Source organism: Natator depressus, chromosome 1 (assembly GCF_965152275.1).
Source record: "Natator depressus isolate rNatDep1 chromosome 1, rNatDep2.hap1, whole genome shotgun sequence".
Classification (NCBI taxonomy): domain Eukaryota; kingdom Metazoa; phylum Chordata; order Testudines; family Cheloniidae; genus Natator; species Natator depressus.
In genome coordinates, this window is record NC_134234.1 from 32673689 (window position 1) to 32683203 (window position 9515).

General features: G+C 39.5%; 1 long non-coding RNA gene across 3 annotated transcripts in view; it reads right to left on the reverse strand.

Moving 5' to 3' along the window:
- The window catches only part of LOC141981597 (uncharacterized), a 105745-nt gene extending 96950 nt beyond the window's left edge, over nt 1-8795 (reverse strand). For all 3 annotated transcript variants that reach the window (XR_012637848.1, XR_012637847.1, XR_012637849.1), the window contains exons 1-2: nt 8656-8795; nt 3737-3806 (exon numbers count right to left, since the gene is read on the reverse strand). This is a non-coding gene — a long non-coding RNA (uncharacterized LOC141981597). The remainder of the gene's footprint in view (nt 1-3736; nt 3807-8655) is intronic.
- Nucleotides 8796-9515: the final 720 nt, after the last annotated feature.

Genomic DNA, 9515 nt, shown 5'->3' on the forward strand with positions numbered 1-9515 from the left:
GTCTGACCCCTACTTGTACTTTACAGGCCACCAATACTACCCAGCCATCTTCACACTAAACCCCTAAACCAAAATTAAACGGAAGTATTACAACTATCAGGAGACTAAGCTATTGTGTGCTGCAGACAGAAAATAGGAGGGACGAAGTGTACCAATGCCCAAGGCCCCACAACGGCAGGAAACTGATTAAGTGAGATGTACCCAGATGATTCTGGCAAGTGACCCACACCCCATGCTGCAGAGGAAAGCGAAAAAACCACAAGGTCATTGCCAATCTGACCTGGGGGATCATTCCTTCCTGACCCCACATATGACAATCGGTTAGACGCTGAGCATGTGAGCAAAAACCAGCCAGCCAAGCACCTGAGACAGAATTCTCAGTACCACCACAGAGCACCAGGCCACCCTATCCAGCAGTCGCCCTGGCCATCCCTGATGCTTCACAGAAAGGAGACAAACAAAACAAAAAATATACACAACCCAGAATAAATCCTTCCTGACCCCTGCCAATAACCACCTGAAGCATGAGATTTTAGAAACCTAAGACATAAACCCGAAGGGACTTACAGGACTGCCGAGCCCTCCCTCCACCACCACAAGCAACCCCGTCATACATAAAGTTGTGCAGCTCTGTCTTCAAAATTAATTAAGTTGTTTGCCCCCACAACTCCTATCAGAAGGCTGTCCCAGAACCTCACTCCTCTGACGGTTAGAAACTTTCTTCTAATTTCCTTTTTAAAGTCATTCATGGTCAGTTTATACCCATGGTATTTGATTAGTAAAGCTTCCCCATTTACAACAGTTTAAAATTTTATGAAATATTATCATAAAACTACCATAATTAAAATACAAAAACATTTGTAGGGTCTGCCATAGAGGAGACAAGTAATAAAAATTGGGTCTCATGGTGTTTCCAAAAAGGTAACTTCGGAAAAAAATGTTTTAAATTTCTTTCTTAATGTGGGAGAGAGACGTGGTAGTGCAGTGCTGTATAACACTTACCTGTCATAAGTACAATTTTTAACATTTCACACTATATGGAGAGAACTCATCTATTTTAGTGCATTGCATTTTATTAAAGACACCAAGCCTCAGTTTTGCTGACTGTCAGTTGGCTTCCATGGACATGCAGTAAAATAGTGTGAAGAGATTGTTCTGCTCTGTTTTAGCCAACTCTGGATTTACTAGCATCCTCTCTCTTTTTTTTTTTTTTTTTTTTTTTTTTTTTTACAGTATATCCATGCAGTTTGTGTACTCTATGAGAACACAGGCAATCAAACGCTGCATTAGCAGGATCAGGCCAATTTAGCTTTATGTCCTCTGGTATTCTGGACTGCTTTTAACATACATTCTTTTAACTATAGATAGTCCTGCCAGATATCAGCACACATTTGTAAGAACTGGTTGCCAATTGTTCTCTGTCACAGGAAGGGGTGTGGGATTTGGGAATTCTATAAGGAGAGCAACTTAACGGCCCAAATCTGCAATGTGATGAGCATCATCTCCAACTGACTGAAGTAGGAGTTCCTTGTAGGAGATGCTCAGCACCTCAGACACTCAGGTCCTTGGAGGTCACTAGCTGTTTTGAGGAAAGCTTTCCCCCTGGCCTTCCCTTTGTCTGTTCTCCTTCATCTCTTATGCCATGCTCTTCACTGTTCTGTATGAGTACCTACCCCCCCTTCACTGGTATAGCTTTTCATAATGAGCATTATGCCTTCCTCTGAAGCATTTGTCATTGGCCAGTCCTGGAGACAAGCTACAAGACTTCTCTGGCATGGCTGTTCTTATATTCAGTAAGTGAACAATATTTCAAAAGGCTAAAGTTGTACGGGCTAAGTCAGAGACTTGCTGCTGTGTGAAGCTGAAAGAACTGACACACAGATGGAAGTCATTAATGTGCCTGTTAGTGAAGATCCTGGTGTGCTGAGTTTATTCTAACTGACAGCAGATTTAGTCTGTCCTGAATATGTAACTGGATTCATCATGTTGATATGTGTGAGTCTGATCAACAATATAGGACCTGAGGGTCTCAATGGAACAGGCAGCATTGCTACAAGGATATAATGCTGGGAATTTATTCTACTTTTTGAGGTTGCCTCTTCCCCCAATCACTGAATTATTCTTTGCAGCAACCATTTCAATAGGTTACATCCAATTTATTAACAGTTAACAAGAAGGGAGTGACCCATAAGACTCAAGTCTCAAGTTTAAACTTTTGCTCCTGCAAAACTTTTTTCCTGAACAATTGTCTCAAGTTTGAACTACTGGTCCTGGCCTTACACCCCTCCCTGCATATCCAGCCTCTTATTAAATCAATCCCCTGCCTCACCAGTGGCACTAGCTTCCGTGCTTTTTTGTCTGCTTCTACCATCTCTCACACATAGAACGCCCTCCCAGTTCTGCTCTGCCAAGCTACTGCCTCCTCTGTGTTCATATTTCACCATAAATCTTAATCCTGAGAACGCCACAAGAAGTGAATCAATATTTTTAACCATTTTGAACTTGCTGAATAGCCACAGTCTTATTGCTGTAACCCCTTATCCTTTTTTCTTCACCATATTCTCTCTCTGTGCCATGTAGCCTCTAAAAACAGACTGTAAGTTGTAAGGGGCTGGGATTTTATCTTTGTTTGCCCTGTGAATTACCTAGCACACTTTTGGACACTGTAATATAACAAACAGTAATAACATTTTATCCTTAGTATAATCCCCACTGATGTTTGGTCTGTCTAGTGGTGTACTAGGACTGTGGGCAGCCTCTGCACTTTCATCCAAATCCAAGACAAAGAGTGTAGTGACTTTCTGACTGCTGCAGTGTTCAGCTATAGAGGATGTGCAAGTGGCACATCTGAGATTACAGGTCAGCCTGTTTTATGATTCCCTCTTCACAATCACTACCATCGAGTGCAGTCCTATTAGCTTTACTAATAAAACTTTAATTTGAGGGGACTCAATGTCTGGTGCTATCAAATCGTTCTTAGCTTTGTTAAAAAGAGGCCTATTTTGCAACCTGGATGAAGAGACGCAGATTTGGGTCTTAGCCTAAGATCAAAACCAGGAAACTCAGTGAAGGGTAACAGCAACAGCTGTGTGAGAGGTACTCCTCTGGGAACTTGAAGCATGCTAAGACACCTTCTCTTTTTCTCCCACTAAGCAATCTTTGCCCACTCTAACATGACGCAGAATCTCATGAACTCCAGTATGGAAGCACCCAAGAAAGTAGAAAGGTGATGGCTGTAAAAGAAATCCTGTTTTATGTTCCCCCTCAGGCATACCCAGGGAATGACATATGTACTGAGTGAGTACAAGCCCTAGAACTGTGAATATTTTTGTGGACCTGTCTCTCCTTTATTTATAAGTCTGGAATAACCACTCCCAAAAACAGTTCTCTGTGGAGCCTCTCCTTGAGCCCTGAAGTTCATACAGAGCCATTGAGGCAATCAGATGTGTCACTTACCCGACACTAACTTCTATCTGAACTATCTTCTAGCTGAGAAAGGAAAGGATACAAACCTAAAGCAACATATGCTGAGCGGCAATTTGCTTCCTTTCCACTGTAGGACAATTTTTGATGGGACACGAGTTGCTTCAGTCCATTGTGCAGTAGAGTGGATAATATAATGTAATCACAGGCTATTCTTCAACTTACACAGCTCTCAGTAGGTATCAGAGCAAAACAACTGATAGTAGCAAAGCCAACTATCAATGAATTTCAAGAGAATTATGTTTTAACTTACCCAGCTGTCTGTAGCTGCTGGGATTAGAGGCCATCCTTGTCCTTGATGTTTGCAACATATGTGTATCAGCCTGTGGGAAAAAAACAAGTCTCACATCATTTACAAGCCCTTTTTGTGAAGAGATACTCTTCTCATAAATATGTATTGATTCAGCTAAAAATACATCTTTGTAAGTCACATTCTCATGACCTATGTACCAAAATGTACCTATGACATCAGTATTATAATTTCACTAGAAGGACCACAAAACAATGGCACCTGAACTCCACACAGATCACATACTTCTTTAACAAAAGACTGTTGGTCTCTAAAGGGATTTTTTAAGTATTTTCCCAAGGGTTACACTGTCCATTTTGTTTCTTTTTCTTTTTTTAATCATTTCCATTGTGGTGTTCCCTATTAAAAGTAAAGATGTTTATTTTGAGCCAAATTTTTCACTACAACTAAGTGCAAACCCACAAAAAGCTGATGCTATTGCACAGTGTGTATGTCGGTGGAGAATTTGGCTCATTATATACGAGTATTGTGTCCAGTTCTGGGTGCCACATTTCAGGAAAGATGTGGACAAATTGAAGAAAGTTCAGAGAAGAGCAACAAAAAATGACTAAAGGTCTAGAAAACATGACCTATGAGGGAAGATTGAAAAAATTGGGTTTGTTTAGTCTGGAGAAGAGAAGACTAAGGGGGGGACGAGGGGGGGACATGATAACAGTTTTCAAGTATGTAAAAGGTTGTTATAAGGAGAAGGGAGAAAAATGGTTCTCCTTAACCGCTGAGGATAGGGCAAGAAGCAATGGGCTTAAATTTCAGCAAGGATGGTTTAGGTCGGACATTCAGAAGAAATTCCTAACTGTCAGAGTGGTTAAGGATTGGAATAAATTGCCTGGGGGGTGTTGTGGAATCTCCATCATTGGAGATTTTTAAGAGTAGGTTAGACAAACACCTGTCAGGGATGGTCTAGATAATACTAGGTCCTGCCTTGAGTGCAGAGGACTGAACTAGATGACCAGGTCCCTTCCAGTCCTATGAGTCTATGACATTCACCCAGGTGCGGGCCCTGAGTTATCCAGGAATGGGCCTATTCTGGGAGCTGTTAGCAGAGGAGCCATAGTGAGGGCTTTTCATCCTCTGCACCATGTGGAGGAGTCTAAACATGCCAACTGGAGAGGAAGGGCCAATGCAGCTATAACTACATGGATACTATGGCGGGGAACCCCAGGTTAGGAGCACATGGAGTAGGAAGGAGGTGGCTGATATTCAACCTAAAATGTTCCTTTTTTATTTTCATCATATTACTCCTACTTATGCCTATGTATACCTCACCAGATGATTCCTCTGCCTTAATGTTTGAGCACCCTTTAAGTATTTATTGACAATTATCTGTAGATCCTCAAATCACTTTATTATGATTTATTATTGGTATTGCAATAACATCTAAGGTCCCCAACCATGAATCATGGTCCCTTAGTACTATTCACTTATAGACACAACAGACAGACTGTCCCTACCCTGAACAGCTTACAATCTACATTTAAGTATCATATATGTGATCATCAAAAACGCTAGCTACAGAGTCCCCCCAAGCAATAGAGAGAAAGTAATATTCTCCACATAAGAGAACAAACATCCAGTTGGACAGAACAATATAACCAATGCTACTAATTAGGGCTGTCAAGCAATTAAAAAAAGAATACCATTTATTTAAATATTTTTGGATGTTTTCTACTTTTCAAATATATTGATTTCAATTACAGCACAGAATACAAAGTGTACAGTGCTCATTTTCTTTTTATTTTTGAATACAAATATTTGCACTGTAAAAAACAAAAGAAATAGTATGTTTCAATTCATGTAATACAAGTACTGTAGTGCAATCTCTTTATTATGAAAGTTGAACTTACAAATGTCGAATTATGTACAAAAAATAACTGCATTCAAAACAAAACAAAACAAAAAATAAAACAATGTAAAACTTTAGTGCGTACAAGTCCACCCAGTCCTACTTCAGCCAATCACTCAGAGAAACAAGTTTGGTTACACTTGCAGGAGATAATGGTTCCTGTTTCTTATTTAAAATGTCACCTGAAAGTAAGAACAGGCATTCGCATGGCACTATTGTAACTGGTGCCAGATGTGCTAAAGATTTATATGTTCCTCCATGCTTCAACCACCATTCCAGAGGATATGCATCCATGCTGATGACGGGTTCTGCCTGATAATAATCCAAAGCAGAACAGATCAATGCATGTTCATTTTCAACATCTGAGTCAGATGCCACAAGCAGAAGGTTGATTTTTTTTTTTTTGGTGGTTCGGGTTCTGTAGTTTCCACATCAGAGTGTTGCTCTTTTAAGACTTCTGAATGCATGCTTCACACCTCGTCCCTCTCAGATTTTGGATGGCACTTCAGATTCTTAAACCTTGGGTCAAGTGCTGTAGCTATTTTTAGAAATCTCACATTGGTACCTTCTTTGCATTTTGTCAAATCTGCAGCGAAAGTATTCTTAAAACGAACATGTGCTGGGTCATCACCCGAGACTGCTATAACATGGAATATATGGTAGAATGTGGGTAAAACAGAACAGGAGATATACAATTCCCCCACAAGGAATTCAGTCACAAAGTTAATTAATGCACAATTTTTTGAACGAACATCATCAGCACGGAAGCATGTCCTCCGGAATGGTTGCTGAAGCATGAAGGGGCATACGAATGTTTAGCATATCTGGCATGTAAATACCTTGCAATCCTGGCTACAAAAGTGCTATGTGAACGAACGCCTGTTCTCACTTTCAGGTGACATTGTAAATAAGAAGCAGGCAGCAGTATCTCCCGTAAATGTAAACAAACTTGTTTGTCTTAGCAATTGGCTGGGCAAGGTGTAGGACTGAGTGGACTTGTACGTTCTAAAGTTTTACGTTGTTCTGTTTTTGAGTGCAGTTATGTAACAAAAAAAAAATCTACATTTGTAAGTTACACTTTCATGATAGAGATTGCACTACTGTACTTGTCTGAGGTGAATTGAAAAATACTATTTCTTTTATTTATCATTTTTACTTTGCACATATTTGTAATAAAAAATAATATAAAGTGAGCACTGTACACTTTGTATTCTGTGTTGTAATAGAAATCAATATATTTGAAAATGTAAAAAAAATCCAAAAATATTTAATAAATTTCAATTGATATTCTATTAACAGTGGGATTAATCGCAATTAATTTTTAATTGCAGTTATTTTTTTTCAGTTAATCACGTGAGTTAACTGTGATTAATTGACAGCTCTACTACTAACTAAACTACATATCTTCAGTGACCCAAGATTCAATTACTGAATTATAATTATAGTCTCTAAAATATTGCAACCCAATAAATATTCCTCCTGAAATACATACTTTAATAATATGGTTACTTGCAGTAAGTTATTCAGTCACTAGAAGCCACATTGTACCCACATGCCTGAAACACCCAAAAACAATCAAGCCGTCTCCTGATATTGTTAAACTAAACCGTGCATCCTATCGAGACAAGCTACAAAGTGCACTAGAAACCAACCTTGGTGATAGCCCTGTCTCATGGGAGGAATTCAAAGACACAGTACAAAAAACTGCAACTGATGTCCTGGGATGGAAGAAAAGGGCTCACCATGACTGGTTTGATTAAAATGATGAGGAAATCACAGTACTCTTGAAAGAAAAAAAATGTGGCTTTCCAAATCTGGCAAAATTATATTCAATCCACCTCAAAGAGAGACAGATTTAAACACGTGCAAAGCAAGGCACAAAAACAACTGCGCTTGATCTGAGATAAATGGTGGGAGAAGGTAGCAGAAGATCCTCAAACGTACGCAGAAACAAATGAAACAAAGACGTTCTTTGATTCCTTGAAGCTAGTCTACGGATTTTCAAAGGTGGGCACATGTTCGCTCATGATGGCTGATGGGAGGATAGTCATCAAAGATAAACATGGCGTGGAACAGAGATAGGTTGAACATTTCAGCCAATTACTGACCATACCATCCTCAATTGAAAGAAGTGCTATGAATCATATACCTCAAAAGCCTATTTAGAACCCCCTTGACTCACTTGAAGAAATAAAAAAGGCAATCAGTTTGATGAGTTCAGGAAAGTCATCTGACAGAGATGGAATACCAGCAGAAATATAAATCTGCGGGTCCAAAGGTGGTAACAACACTCCAGAAGATTCTTACTGACATCTGGGACAACGAAGAAATGCCACAAGACTTCAGAGATGCCACAATTATTCCTTTATTTAAAATTAAGGCAGCAAAATGGTCTGTGATAACTACCATGGGATAGCTCTCCTATCTGTCGCTGGAAAAATCTTTGCTCATGTCCTCCTGAACTGACTGATTTCATATCTCAGAAGCCAATCTATCTGAGACTCAGTGTGGATTCAGACCTGGTCGTAGCACCACAGACATGATCATCAGTATTAGGCAAATACAAGAAAAATGTGTCAAACAAAACATGAATCTGTTCAGTGTTTTCATTGATTTGACAAAAACATTTGATGCAGTCAGTAGAGAAGGATTATAGAGATCCTCAGCAAACTTTCAAAAAGAAAATGAGTACTTGTGGCACCTTAGAGACTAACCAATTTATTTGAGCATGAGCTTTCGTGAGCTACAGCTCACTTCATCGGATGCATACTGTGGAAACTGCAGAAGACATTATATACACAGAGACCATGAAACAATACCTCCTCCCACCCCACTCGTAGTTTTGTTTAATCAATACCTCCTATTTAAGACAGACTGAGACTCCATATTTCATCCTAGATATAGATTATTCAATCTACCAATGAATCAGGAGTTGCCTAATTTCTTATTTAAAGCAATGAGTTGATCAGAGCTGTAAAAATGAGATCTAGTTGCCATAGATAATAAAGTAGAAATGTACCATTCAGAGTTTTTGAAAAGCTTTTCATGCTGCCTCTCCTCTGCTAGCTGAATCTTCCCGTGGCCACATTCATTTCTGCTCAGGGATTGGCAGCGTTTGATTCTTGTGGTTACAGAGAAACAGCATACTGGGAAACAGTCACAAAGACAAAGCTCTCCCAGCATGTAGCCTTTTTGTAGGAAACTTAGCATGTAAATGTAGCAGTTAAATCATCAATTACGTAATTATCAGTTGTGTAACATTGACAGACCCTGGTTGTCAGCGGGTGGGTTCAAAACTAGGACCTCTGAAGTTTAGTGTATGAACCTCTACTGCATGAGCTAAAAGTCACATGGCTCTTTGCCAAGGCTGTAGCAGACTCATCCATCTCTAACTGGGCTGGGTGCCACTAGAGGGGGACAGAGCACCACACCAAGCAGGCAGGGGTTACAGCTGAATTACCTTTTAGGGGCCTCGTGACTGACAAATTTAAATAACAAAATCAAAATTAATTTCCTGTTTCTATACTGTGCCATTTATTAATGGGCATACTAAAGTTCAATGCCTATGAAAAACATATTCTCCACTGAAGAAACAGTTATTGGAAGCAAAAATCAGTTTTACAGACAAAAGTAATATTGTCTACTGTAATACTCTCTATGCACTGACATATAGAACCTGCAGGCTGGATTTGTTCCCTTGGAAACACTTAATAATCTCAATTTTCTGGAATTCAGAGATTAAGTCAACTGCCAAAGCATCACACAGTGCTACAACTGAGGCAATTTTCTTCACAATCGTTTATCACGTTTCGGAGGAACTATTTATATTATGTTTAGGGAGTGCTGGGAGCAGGGTTCCAGGTCACAATATATGAAAAA